Source organism: Nannospalax galili, unplaced genomic scaffold (assembly GCF_000622305.1).
Source record: "Nannospalax galili isolate Female #2095 unplaced genomic scaffold, S.galili_v1.0 scaffold114, whole genome shotgun sequence".
Lineage (NCBI taxonomy): Eukaryota > Metazoa > Chordata > Mammalia > Rodentia > Spalacidae > Nannospalax > Nannospalax galili.
The window spans coordinates 2607352-2621733 of NW_008336930.1; positions in this window are offsets into that span (position 1 = coordinate 2607352).

Sequence of the window (14382 nt, forward strand, 5' to 3'; positions counted from 1 at the left end):
TTCCAGGCAGTGCCCTCACACAGTGCCCTGTTGTATCAGGGGGAATGCTTGCAGCTGATCTGTCTCTGCAGGTCTGATGGCAGATGAAGATGAATCCTGGACTGCATGGCTCCTCAGGCCAAGGCCATAGTGGATCTCAGCTCTGGACACTTAGAGGGAAAGGCCCCAGCCCCAACCTGACTGATGACACACTGACTCCTGACACAAAGTCACCACAGGCAGTCACATAAGTGGTCATCACAGTGACTCAGGTCACCAGCCTTCAAGTGTCTTCCTCTATTCTCCTTTTTTTTTTTTTTTGGTTACAAGGTCTCACTATGTAGCTTTCACTGGCCTGGAACTCTCTACGTAGACCAAGCTGGCCTCAAACCTACAGAGATCTGCCTGCCTCTCCCTCCCAAGTGCTGGGATTAAAGGATCGTGCCACCACACCTAGATACCACCTTCCTTTATGAAACAGGGTCTGAACCTGGAGTTTGCCATTTCTGCTAAACTGGCTGGCCAACAAGCCCCAGAGATCCTTCTGTCTCTGTCTCCCAGAGGTGGGATTACAGGCACATAGTGCCTTGCCTGGCTTTTATGTGGGTGATGGGGATCCAAATTTAAGTCCTCATGTTTGTGCAGCAAGCACTTTACCAACTGAGCATCTCCCCAACCCTCTCTGGGGACAAATTAGGAAATTTAACAGACACTTCCTTTTCTATTTCCTTAAATGCAAAGAAGGGAATGGTGCATTTTTCTGGATGAGCAGAGAAAAAATTAGGGCCAACTGCCCTTTAACAACCTTCTGGATACTAGCCAATGTGATTATAACCCTATCTCTGGCTAGGAGCCCTTCCCCTATGGATCTGTTCTTCTGTCTTCTTAGCTGATTCTTCTGGTATAGATTCCCTCCAGAATGGTCCCCACACAATGAACAATGGAGACTTTAAATCTAACTTCTTGGCCCAAATATGGCAGAAGGTCATTGTTTTAATGACTGCTGGATATGCCATGATATTAAGAAACCAGAATTCAGCTAATTGGCTCCTGTTGATGGACAGTTGATGGACAGCTGAGCAGCTCAGCATCCCTCCCCCCATCCACACATATTTCCACAATGTTGAGCCACATGCACGCTCCACCCAGCAGCCTCCTCAATGTCTACTTGGCCCACTTCTCTTTTCTTCCTTGGTGCGTCATCCCAAAGGCCCTACTTGCCCTTGAACTGAGGCTAGTGTCACAGCTCATCAGGTTAAACAAGATGTAGAGCTTGATGGGCCAGGACTGACGGTGCCAGCTTCTACCAGGGTCCAAAGCAGATGGAGGAAGCCAGAGGGAGATTAGAATAAAGAGAGAGTTGGCAGCTGGCTCTTCCTTTGGGAACCAGGGAGGCCAGCAAGGATGAATTAAATGGTTTGGTGTTTTGTTTTTTAAGAAAAAAAAAAAGGTAAAATGAGCTGGAATCCAGCCACAGGCTTGTCTTCATTTGACAGTGGCACATATGTCTGGCAAAGATGGACTCCTGGGTAGACAGTTTGGGGAGCCCATGGTACGACAGGAGGGACACAGATCTACAAAGCCCAGCCTATCTCATTCACTGAGTCCAGCTTCAGTTTTCTCTCACCCACCTCACCCAGCCCAGACTACCTCAGGGCCTTTGCATAGGCTGGACCCTGCCTGTGGGATGCCCTTTCCTTGTATGGAACCCTCTCCTTAAGATTATTCACCCATCCTCTCTCTTTGATGCCTTCCTAGACAGCCTATAGGAAGCGCTCTTCCCTGCATCCACTGTGCTGTCCATCAAAACTCCCTCTACTTTCCTTGCATAGCCATCAAAAGTATCTTGGGGCTGGGGTATAGCTCTGTGGTACACCGCTTATATAGTGTGATGGTTAATATTGTCAACTTGATCTAGAATCCAGAATCACTTAGAACAAGTTCCTGGGCATGCCTGTGGGGGATTTTCCAGATGGGGTTAATTGAGGTGAGAAGATCCACTCTAAATGTGTGTGGCACATCTCTAAGGTATTTTATCACAGCAATGAGAAAATAACCAGTACACCAAGCATGCACAAAGCCCTGGGTTCCGTACCCAGCACCATAAAAACTGTATGTTTACTTGTTTAAGGAAGCTCTATGGGGATGAGGAGTCTGTCTCCCTTATTCCTGCACTGTCTGATGAGCCCAGGATTCAAACCCCAGTTCTGCCACAAAAGGATCTTGAACAAATATTGAGCTATTCTATGCCCATTCCTTTTTTTAAAATCAGGAATGATAAAAAAAAAAAAAAAAAAAAAAAAAAAAGAATAAGATGGAGTTCCAGGGTGAAGCACAGCCTGAAAGCTACTGTTTCATGAAGTATGGTGTAGCTTAGAGCAGGACACTGTCAACAGACACCAGGCAGAAAGCATCACCTCTGAGCGCTTTGGTAGAGTACCAGGGTCCAGAAGACTCTTAGAAACATCCAGACTATAGCAGGCACTCCCCTACCTCCCATTCTTTTCCTGGATTTCTAAACCCATAATTCTACCCTGAAAGGTCTGGCCCAGATCTCTTTACAGCTGCTGCAGAGCACTGAAGATAATTATCCCACAAGTTCTAGGGACCAAAATGTTATTAATCGGCACTTCTTTACGACCCAGCTCAAAGGTCAGTTTTTAACAATTAACGGTCCCTCGGGGGCAGATTCTGACTTACTCATTAAGGTAGGAATCCAGCCTCTATCCACTGCCCACTTAAAGCTTTAAATGCCAATGATTGCGGCTAGGGAGGTCCACACCCACCAGCTGACCTGCGGTATTAATTATTTACAGAACTTAACGTTTGCACTAGTATCTCTTCTTGAATTCTCAAATTCCCTGCAAGAAACCTCTGGTTGTATCTCATTAGTGGCTCCACGTGTGGAGACAACTGGTAGGATCCAGGCAGGGCTTGCTACTAAAAGGTCTGTCTCACTTTGGCCAGAAAATTGGGGAAGATCCAGGTGGTTTTCAAAGCATCTTGCCCCCTCTGGTGGCCATAATATGAACTGCAACACCAGGGTGGGTCTGCAACGCCAAGTACCAGACACAGATGCCTCCTCCCCTGAAACAAATGGAAACTGGCCTTGGTGGGTGTGGGGGCTGGAGGGGGTGTCTAGCAGATGAACTTTGACTCGACCGATGGGGGCGGGGGGGCGGAGAGGGAAAACTCTCCTCTCACACGTGACTTTCATTAAGTTATATGTGGGAAGGGAGGCAATAGGCATAAACTCTTAAAAAAACAGAAATTAAGGCTTGTACCAAAATAAAGCTACACCTGAAGCTTTTGCCTGGGCTTTCAAAGCCAACTTGTACCTCTAGGGAAGGGGAGGTGGTTAAGTGTTGGGACTTGTTTAGGCTAGGGAAGAAAGGGCTTCCTGCTGTTAAGAAGACCAGATCTGAGCTGGAGCTTCCTCTGTGGCCAACATTTCTTATGTAACCTCCCTTGATGAATTTGCCGCCAATCAATGGAAACTTAGGAAACATGCAGGGGCTGCTAGGTGATTTCCACAGAAATACACCAGGCCTGAGAATGAAGGGAAGTTGAGATTTGGGGCAGAAAGTCCAGGGTCCTAAGCCTAAGAGAAACAACCTCAGTGGGATGTGTGTATGTGAGTCCCCAAGGGCCCTGGGGTCATCCGGAGGGGAGAAGGCTCCCTGAGGAGACCCACCAAGTTCATACCCTTCAACAACATTCCTTTTTAACTGTAGACATTTCCAACTGAAACCAGCATCTTTCCCTGTTTCTTTAAATTTTCTGGAGAGATGGCATCGCAGAGGACCTGGTTTCAATTCCCAGCACCCACATGGTAGCTAACAACAATCTGTAACTTCAGTTCTAGGGGAATCCAACACCTTCTTCTGACCTCCTCAGGCATTGCACATCATGGGTACACTTACATGCAGGCAATACACTCATACACTAAAATAAAAATAAATTTTAAAAATGTTTAAATAATAAAAATTTTTAAATTGTTGCCTGTTATAGGCCAGATTCCAAATAAAAATCACCAACACCACTTAATTGAAAGCAGCAAGGTAAAATTTTTATTTATGGCTGACCAGGCTGTCTATGTCGGGAATAGAAGCAGCCTCGAACACCAGTCAGCCAGAATATTTATGGGAATACAGAAAGCAGAAAAGGTGGGCCAATCAGGTTTATGCAACACAGCAAAATCTGAACATAACAAACTTCGAATTTACCAATCAACCATCAGTTATTGCACTGACTCAGGCTTGAGTAAGCAAAGCAGGTTTACAGAAGCAAGATAAGCCGTTAGTCAATAGGCCTGGCCTAGATTACAATACCCTATGGCATGCGACCAGGCCCTTTCTCAGAATTCAAAGTTGCTTCTCCCTTCTAGGTATCTTTCATAAGTAGGGTAAAGGGCACTTCCTGAAATGGCTGCTTTGGGCAAAATGCAGTAACTTAAGTTAGTTTAGCTGAGATAGTTCATTGCCAAGACTGAAAATGCCCCAGATCTCTTTGGGAATGGTAGCTTGGTTTTTTCCAATTCCCTGTCATCTCTTCCAATCCAAATGGCACCTTGCTGACCCTAAGTGACCCCAAACCAAGCACTTGGCAGAAGCTCATCTGTGAGAGAACACATTAGAATATTTCACACCAAGGAGCAGAAGGGAGTGTAAGTTACAAGACCTGGCCTGGAGGGATGGCCATTAGTACAGCTGAGAAAAATCAAGAGCGTGTAGTTCTGGGCAGGATACCACAAATGGGTGTCTGGATGTAATACAAGCACAAACAGAAGTTAGCAGCTGATTCAAGGGACTGGTAGGAGGCAGAGCTTGGCATCCCCCCCCAATCCTGAGTCTGGTTAAGAAGTTGGGGATTAGGGCTGGAGAGATGGCTCGGCAGTTAAGAGTACTGACTGCTCTCGCAGAGGACCTGGGTTTGATTCCCAGCACCCACATGGCAGCTATGAAACATCCTTAACTCCAGTTCCAGGGGAATCCGAAGCCCTCTTCTGACCTCTGTGGCATTGCATGACACGGGTGCACTCACATACATGCAGACAATACATTCATACACATAAAATAAAAATAAGAGAGAAAATTTTTTTAAAAAAGAAGTTGGGGATCTGGGGATCAGGCTGGAGATGGCTCAGCCATTATGAGCACTGGCTGCTCTTGCAGAGGTCCAGGATTATGTTTCTAGAGCCCACATGATGGCTAACAACCATCCATGACTCCAGTTCCAGGAAATCCCACACCCTCTTCTAGCCTCCATGGACCTTGCACAAATGTGGCACACATACATGCAGACAAAGCACTCATACACATAAAATGGAAAAAATGAAGGCAGGGAGGGAGGGAGGGAGGTAGCTTAGTGGTAGAGCGCTTGCCTGGCATGCCATGCACAAAGCCTTGGGTTTGATCCCCAATTAGTTATGTCAAAACAAAAGCATAATTCTCACCTCAAAGGGGATAAGAAATAGTTTATTTTGGAGCCAAATATGAGTGACCATGGCCAGGGAACACAGATTCAGGTTACCCCAAATTCCATGTTCCAGTGTGGTAACAGTTGCCTTATGTTTTTATAGCAACAGAACAGAGAAAAGTCATAAATCAAGGTACTTTTCAAATCCATTGGAGGATACATTCAGTAGGTGGATCACAGCAAAGTGGGGTTTTTTTTACTACAGGTCTCAGATTCTATTCTTAGCCTTTTGATTGGTGAGACTGGGTGGTCTGCTAAGATAATACATACTGTGAACCAATGATACAGGATGTTAGATCAGAAACAGAGGTGGGCAAGGAGTAGCTACTTAGGGGGCTAAAGATGGCCTGAGATAAATGGTAATTAGGCTCTGGACCTGCAACATTCCAAACTCTCCACATTCATTGAAATTCTAATTAAATGATCAGCCTTGCTGGAGAAAGTCCCGTTTGAAAACAGAAGGTTTTGTTCTGGGGACTTTTATTCACAGTTAATTAATTAACTCCTTCTGTGGCATACATGTTCCCCATCAGATGAATCCCAAGTGCACCTTCCAGAAGTCATTCTTCCTCATGTTGATTCCCCCATAGGGCTTGGTCGCCAGTGTTGATGGGGTGGCTCAGACTATCTCTTTGCTCTCACCCATGGCTCTTATTCACCCCTAGATTTTGGTCCCTGGTAAGGCAAGGAAGAAATATCTTTATAACCCCTAGACCCAAGTCACCATGGAATATAATCAATGCCCAGGAAATGCTTCAGGAAGCTCAGAAATGGGAAGAATCACTTCTTTCATACAGGTTTTAATGATAAACTCCTCACAATAGGAGAAAATAAATGGCCAAGAAACACACCATACTTGCAACTCAAGAGCTCAGCATACAGAATCAGAAACTCAGTTCATCACATTGGTTCTCAAACCTCAGCCAACATCAGAAGCCTCTGGAAGCCTTGGTAAGCACAGAGTGGCAGACCAGAGTGGCTCAATTGATAGGTCTCTGGCAGGACCTGAGGGCCTCATTTCCCATGGGTTCCTGATGAACTGGGTACCACATACTGTGAACCAATGATCTCTGGTCCTGCAGTTAGCACTCCATTTTAAGTAAACTGAAGGGAGAGTGGACCGCCAGTTCCCAGGCTTGGCTGAGCCTCCAAATCACATGCACCCTGCACATTGGAACAAGGTTCCCAGAAGGCCAACACAAACTGAAGACTAGCCCAAGAATCTGCATTGTTAAAATAAATCCTTGAATGCTCCCTGAATCTAAGACATGGCCAGGTTTCAGAGATGCCAGGATTGTTTTAAATTCTGTTAGGATGAACAACACTGAAAGAGGGAGCCGGGTATCATGGACACACCTGTAATCCAGCACCTGGGAAGCTGGAGCAGTTGTTTTGCCATGAGTTCAAAGCCAGCCTGAACTACATAGCAAGATTTTATCTTTTTAAATTTTTCCCTTATTTTTATTTAATGGGTATTTACCTCACGTACATAAGTGCACCTGTGGGTGCAATGCCTGTGGAGGCCAGAAGAGGGTGCTGGAGGCCCAGGAATTGAAGAATGGTTTTTAGACACCATGTGGGTGCTGGGAACTGAACCTGGGTCCTCTGCAAGAACAGCAAGTGCTCTTAACCCATTGAGCCATCTCTCCATCCCTGTAAGACTCTATCTTAAGGTGGGGGTGGGGCAGAGAGGAGAGAAAAAAAGAGGGAGGGGAGAGGAGAGAGAGAGGAGAGATAGAGAAAGTCTGTACATAGATACAGGAGAAGGCCAAGTGACCACTGTATTTAAAGAGCTGCTCAAATGTTAAGAAAAAAACAGAATCCTCCACAATAAAATAGACTTCCAAAGCTGCTGGCATCTACAGAAGTTGCCCATGAGCCGCTCTGTGACTCACACAGGTGAATTCTCTAATCCAATAATTCCTAGCATCCTGTCCGAAACACACATCACAGGCTGGAAAAGGTTATGGGGAACAGGGCCCTGCCCTCGCCCATGGCCCTGCACTTCTGAATGCTCCTCAACACTCCCACACAGACCCTCCATGACCCTCCCAATCATCCTCAGCAATCAGGACTTTCTGCTGAGTCAAAAGAGTACCAGCACTCCACTGGGTTGTATCATTCAACTACCCTGAGGAAGTACACTTGACTCAGGAAACTGAGGCTTAAAAGGATTTCCATGTAACAGTAGGTGGCAGAGACAAAGGGGGTTGGGGCTGTTTTGTTTTCGAACAAGGTCTCATAGCCAGCCTGGTCTGGACCTTACTATGTCGCCCAGACTAGCCTCAAAGTCTCCATTCTCCTGCCTCAGCTTCTGAGTGCCATTGTGTAAAAAAACGCCACCTTCGAGTCCGGATGGCAGCGTGGCTTGAGGTGTGGCCTGGGCATCCCCTCCCTGAGAGCAGAGACTCCCTCTGCCATGCCCGGTCACTGCTGAAGGAAATGCAGCTGGGGGCTGCTGACGGGCCTATACACGGGCTCTCACTTCCTCCAGGGCCTGACCCTCAAGGTCAAGCTCTGGCACCAGCACCCTCCCTTTCCAGCCTGAGCACTGAATTCAGGAGACTCACTGTCCCCACCTGGGCCATGCTGGATGAGGACATCTGTTTGAAGGCTCTTGGCCTTCCAGACTAGAAGCTGGATGCATGTCCTGGTGTGTCTGGCAGTGCCCAGCTCCTTCTGCTGAGTGAAAAGCCTGGAGGTACCCACTGTGTTCACAAAGCCGGCTCCAGCTGGTGGGAGCAGCACTCAGCAGGTGCCGGCAGAGCTCACAGCGAGGAGACTGCGCTTGCCCCCTGGGCTGCCGCTCACACACCTGGGAGGGTGAAGCCCTCTGTACCCATGTGTGTCGGCTGGTGCTGTGAGGCAGCATGAGGCACAGTAGAAGCTGTGGAAGGCCAGGAGGGTCCTTAGAACAGCCCACCCACAGACCCTCAGAAAACTCCCAGCAGGTGCAACTCCAGCCCACCCTGGATCCTTTTCCCTCACACCACTGCAATGTCCTGCTAGGGTGGGTGGCCTGACTAAGAAACACATGTACACATACACATACACATACACGTACATACACACAAACACATACACAAAACACATATACACACAACATATACATGCACACAGATACACATACAAGCACGTGTGCACAATACACACATATACACAACACACACATGCATACATACACATATATACACAATGCACACATATACATGCACACATGTATATACATGCCTAAACACACACGAACCCATACACATTCACAAACGTGCACACATACACAAACAGAAATACACACCCAAACATATACATACACACATACACAAACATACCCACACATACACAGATATACACATACAAACATACGCTCACATACACACCCTCTTTATCTGCACATAGCATGCTGAGGTAAACTCAAATTTCAAATAAGGAATTTTATCATGCATGTATCCCAAATAGTGCCATTTCAGGTCAATGCACTCACACGCCGGGGTCTTTGCACTGGCTGATCCTGCACCCTGGTAGGAGCTCAAACACTACCATCCAGGGGCTTCCCAAAGACCCCTATGCATCACAGGCCCAATCCCTCATCTCCTGTCTTCTCTATCCCTCTGTTTGACTTTATTTTGTATTATGTATTTACTGAGAGGTTTTGTATTTTGTTGTTTCTCTCTAGGCTGAAGGAAGGGGACATGAGGTAGAGAACTTGATCTTTTTTGCTCAATAGCTGTCTTCTAGGGGCCTCAAGTGGTCACAGACTACAGCGAGTGCTCGGGCTAGCCGTGGCAGTAATTTTAGACTTGTTAAGTAAGACCTGCTTCATGCCTTCCACTGTGGCGATTCATGGCTGTTGATAAGGGGGGTCAGAAGACAACTTTCAACAGTCAATTCTCTCCTTCCTTCACGGGTTCCAGGGACCGAGTGCAGGTCTTCAGGGTTACATGTCAAGTACTTACGCCCGCTGAGCCATCTCACCAGCCCAGGGGGTCTCCTCCAACTGCTCAGTGAAGGCTCTGGACAGGCCTCTTGAGCAACTTTACTGACCCGAAGGCCTTGATCTCCCGCTGCGATGGTGGATGTCACTGTAAGCACATGCACATCTCACTCAGTTCTCACGGTAATCATTCCAGGTGTCATTCTCACTGTGGAAACATTCCCACTGTTCCAGTCCCAGGGAGTCACCCCAAACTCAGTGGTAAAAAAAACCCTGATGGCCGGGTGTGGTGGTGCACGCCTTTAATCCCAGCACTCGGGAGGCAGAGATAGGCGGATCTCTGTGAGTTCGAGGTCAGCCTGGTCTCCATAGAGAATCCAGGCCAGCTAGGGCTACAGGGATACCGTCTCAAAAAGACCAAAAAAAAAAAAACCTGTTGTCTTATGCTCTGAGATCCCATGAGACATGAATTCCCATCCAGCAGAGTGGGCCAGCTTGTCTCTCTTCACAACACTGAGGGCCTCACCTGAGAGATAGAAAGCTAGGTAGACTGACAGCTGGGGACCAGACTCACTGGAGGCCTTGTCCCTCACTGGCCTGGTAGCCCACACTGAAGTTGGCTGTTACTGCTCTCCACAAGTGTTGGTTGAGCTCCCTCACAACATGGCAGCAGGGTCTCAGGAGAACAAGGCAGAGGGCTAATCCTCTTTATGAGCTAGCCTCAGAATGTACTTTAACAACACTTGTGTCATGCCACAACCCAGAAGATCCAAGGACGGGAGACATGGGTACCAGTTTCTGGTAGGAGGACTTCAATTCACATTACGTAAAAAGTGTGCAGCCGGGTGTGGTGGCACACACCTTTGATCCCAGCACTCAGGAAGTGGATCTCCATGAGTTTGAGGCTAACCTGCTCTACATAGTGAGTTCCATGCCAGCTGGGTTTACAGGGAGACCGTCTCAAAAATACAAAAAAAAAAAAAAAAAAGAGCAAAGGGCGGGGGATGTAGCTCAGTTGATAGTGTACTTGCCTAGCATCACAAAACCCTGGGTACCATTCCCAGCAGCACATAATCCCAGCTCTCCAGAGGCAGAAGGATCAGAAGTTCAAGGTCGTCCTCAGCTACATATGGGGTTTAAGGCCAGCCTGAGCTACATAAGACCCTGTCTCTCAATAAATAATTATTTATTTTACTCTTTGTATACATGTGTGAGAGAGAGTGTGTATGTGTGTGAGAGAATGGGGACTCAATAGGTGTGATGGTCAGAGGATAACCTTGGGTGTCTGTCCTCACTTTCCACCTTGTTTAAGACATGGTCTCTCACTGTTCACGGCTGCACATATGAGCTTCTGAGGACTCTGGTCTCTGCTTCCCATCTCACTGTAGAAGCACTGGAATGACCAGCACACATTAGAGCATCCAGCTTTGTGTGAGTTCTGGGGACCCAAGTTTAGGTTCTCATATTTGTGCAGTGAACACGTTACCCATCTGAGACAGTTCCCCTGCCCAAATAAACACTTTTTATATAAAGCATGTGGAATGGGAGATGGTACTGTGAGCATGAGTGAAAAATAGAATCTGTCACAGACACCCTCTGTGGTTACATGTTCTTTTTCTTGACTTTAAATTTATGAGAACTGAGATTCAAGGAGGTTACATAACTTGTTCAAAGTCACTTAGCTAGTTAGCAAACCAAAGACTTAATCCTTCATTTGACTTTAAATGACATGAGAGATATCAATATTTCTTTTTTCGTTTCATTTACACTTAAGCTTGTTTTTTAAAAATAAAAGGTAAGGCCAGGTGTGGCGGTGCACGCCTTTAATCCCAGCACTTGGGAGGCAGAGGCAGGCAGATCTCTGTGAGTTCAAGGCCAGCCTGGTCTACGTAGCGAATTCCAGGACAGCTGGGGCTACAGGGAGACCCTGTCTCAAAAAGACCGAAAATAAAAAAATAAAATAAAAAGTAAGGCTGGATGGAGAGATGTCTCAGCAGGTAAGAGCACTTGCTTCTCCTCTAGGGGAACAGAGTTTGGTTCCCAGTACCTACATGGTGGCAGCTCACAACTGTCTGTTACTTCTGCTCTGGGTATCTGTCACCCTCTTCTGGCCTCTGTGGGCACTGCACTCATGCACAAACCCACACCCAGATACACACATGCACATAATCGTAAAAAATAAAGGACCATCCTGGGGAGCAGGACTGTGTCCTCAGCTGCCTGTCCAGCCAAAGCAACCTCCTGGATCTGCTCTGGTCACAAGGTACCTCTCACTGACTTCAGGATGGGATGCTAGCCAGAGATCAGGGACTCAGATCCCAGGCTAGGTGCACACACTGACCCCCTCCCAGAGGCAGAAGTAAAGACCCCACCCATCCCCTATTGCATGAGAACATACCATGAGGCAGGACTCCAGATGAGCCCCTCTGGAATCCCCTTAGCTGGATGAGATGGTGGAAGGGCCCTAGGGACTGGGCCACATATTCCCACTGGGACATGGGAATGCCCAGAGCTCTGTTCAAAACACAGATTCCCAGGAGCTTAGCTGAGCAATAGATCCCTAGGCTGGAGCCTGTAAGCTTATATTAAGAGCTCTCTGGGAAAGCCTGGTACCCACCCTGGCTAAACACATCTACTCCAGCCAGGTGCCTCATCATACACCTGGCAAACCAAGACAGGAGTATGAGTGACCCATGCACAATTACCAGCAGGCTAGTGCCAGGGTGGGATCCCCAACCTCAGCCTTCACCAGGATCTCCTTAAAGCCCCTGTTCTTGGCTTCAACCTCATACCCCATAATGGCCCTGTGGATTTATGAGGCTAAGTGAAGAGCAACAGCAATTAGCTGCCTGGCTGCAGTTGTGAAGGCCATACCCAGTGCAGGAAAGCAAAATTATGACTGTACCCATTTCAGAGATTGGAAAGCCAAGACAGTAAGATGACATCTGATGTAGCTAGGCTCAGACACAACTAAGTATCATCTCAGTTTCTAAACCCACCTCCCTGAACCTTGTTTAAGCCCTTTACAAAGAGCTCATCTGAGCACAAGACCCACTCCATGTGAGGGTACTGGGAGTCCTACATGACCAGTGGTGGCTGATGATGATACAGAAGAAGCCTGCTTGACGGCTTTATGCCCATGGCCTTTAATCCTTTCAGTAGTAGGACCTCCTAGTCCACTTATTTCAGAGATCGGGAAACAGAGGCTTAGGGAAGTAAAGAATTTGTTGAGGTTTACAGAGATTCTAAATGGCAGGGCAGCTAATGTTCAGATACTCTCAGAGAATGTGGCCAGTGCCCTCTCCCATCTACAGAGTATTGGCTCCCTGGGGAACACTTACAAGGTATATTAGGTAGGAATAGAACCAAGAGAATGTGTCTACATACTGAAAAAAGGAGATTTAACAGAATGAGTTATAACCAATGGGAGCTGAAGTTGAGTAGTCCAGCAATAGCTGTCTGCACACTGGAGAAGCTGAGACCCAGCTAACTGTGTGGTCCACGAGATGGACACCTCAGCAGTGCTAATCTGGCTGTGAAGGCCTGGGGGCTCCCTGGAGAGTCACTGGTCTTCAGTCCACATTGGAAGGCTGAAGAAGCTGGGTTCTGGTGTGAAGGACAGCAGCAACAACAATGGCATAAAAATACTCACTGTGGTGTTTTGAATGAGGATGCCCCCTGTAGGCTCAAATACTTGAATACTTGGTCCCCAGCTGGAGGTACGATTTATAGAGGTTTAAAAGGTGCATCCTTTGGGGAGGAAGCATGTCACTGGGGGTGGGCTTTGTAGTTCATAGTCTTGCTCTACTTCCGGTTTGCCCTCTCTGTTTCCTGTGTGTGCTTGAAGATGTCAGCTTTCAGCTTGCTGGTCTGACTACCTCCTGCCACCATGCCTCCTTGCCATTATGGATACTCCCTCTGGAACTGTGAGCCCACATGAAGTCTTCCTTCCATAGGTTGCCTTTTGTCATGGTATTTCATCATAGCAACAGAAAAGGAACTAATACATTCACCCACAAAAATCGAGGCCCACAAGCGAGCTGTATTGCTTTTCCCTTGGACTCGTCTCTCCAGGCTACTAGAAGGTGCTGTCCAATCTTCTCTCCTCAGGTAATTCTTCCTGATAACTGCTTCACAGGGTGGGACCTTAGTTAATTCCAGATCTCATCAGGTTGACTATCAGGATCACACAGAGCATGTTCAAGGATGGAGGAGGGAGGTAGAGAGGAAAGGAGGAGAGGAAAGAGGAGAGGGAGGAGGAAGGAGGAGGAGAAGGAAGAACAGGAGAAGGAGGAAGAGGAGGGGAAAAAGAAGAGGAGGAGGGGGAGAAGGAAGAGGAAAAATATAGCCCAGAAACACAGACAAGAGCTTGGAGCGTGGAGTGCTCACCCGAATCATCAAACTAAGAGGGGCAGCCACCAGTATGGGTCACAGCACTGTCTTCTGTGGAGCCTAGATCCACCTCAGAATCCTTCTCAATGTGCACCCTTGGTGCTAGGCACAAGTTCCTTGCCATTCTTGCTCCAAACAGTGACTCAGGTCCACCGATTTAATTGTTCCTCAGCTGGCAGCCCACTCCAAGAGGTTTCATGACAAGAAGCACAGAAAACGGCTGTGGAGATCAAGGAGGAAGCAGTGGGAGCAGGACAGAGAGGAAGGGATGACCAAGAGGAGGGTGGGGAGGCACCCAAGCAGCAGAGGATCACAGAGAAAAATGAGAACTCTCTCCCTTGGAGAAAGGGATGGCCTGACTCTCTGTTTGCTGAAACAAAGACTCCGGAGCAGCTGGAGGACAAAACACTCCTGAGTGACAACTGCCACCTGTCAGCCCAGCGATAGATGTGGCAAAAGTCAACAGCTTGCTTCACTGCCCAACATCCCACTCAAACATCCAGGCACACTTGTGTTCAGGAGGTCTTTCACAGACTGAGACATACACACACACACACACACACACACACACACACACATCAACCTGTGCTACAGGCTTTCAT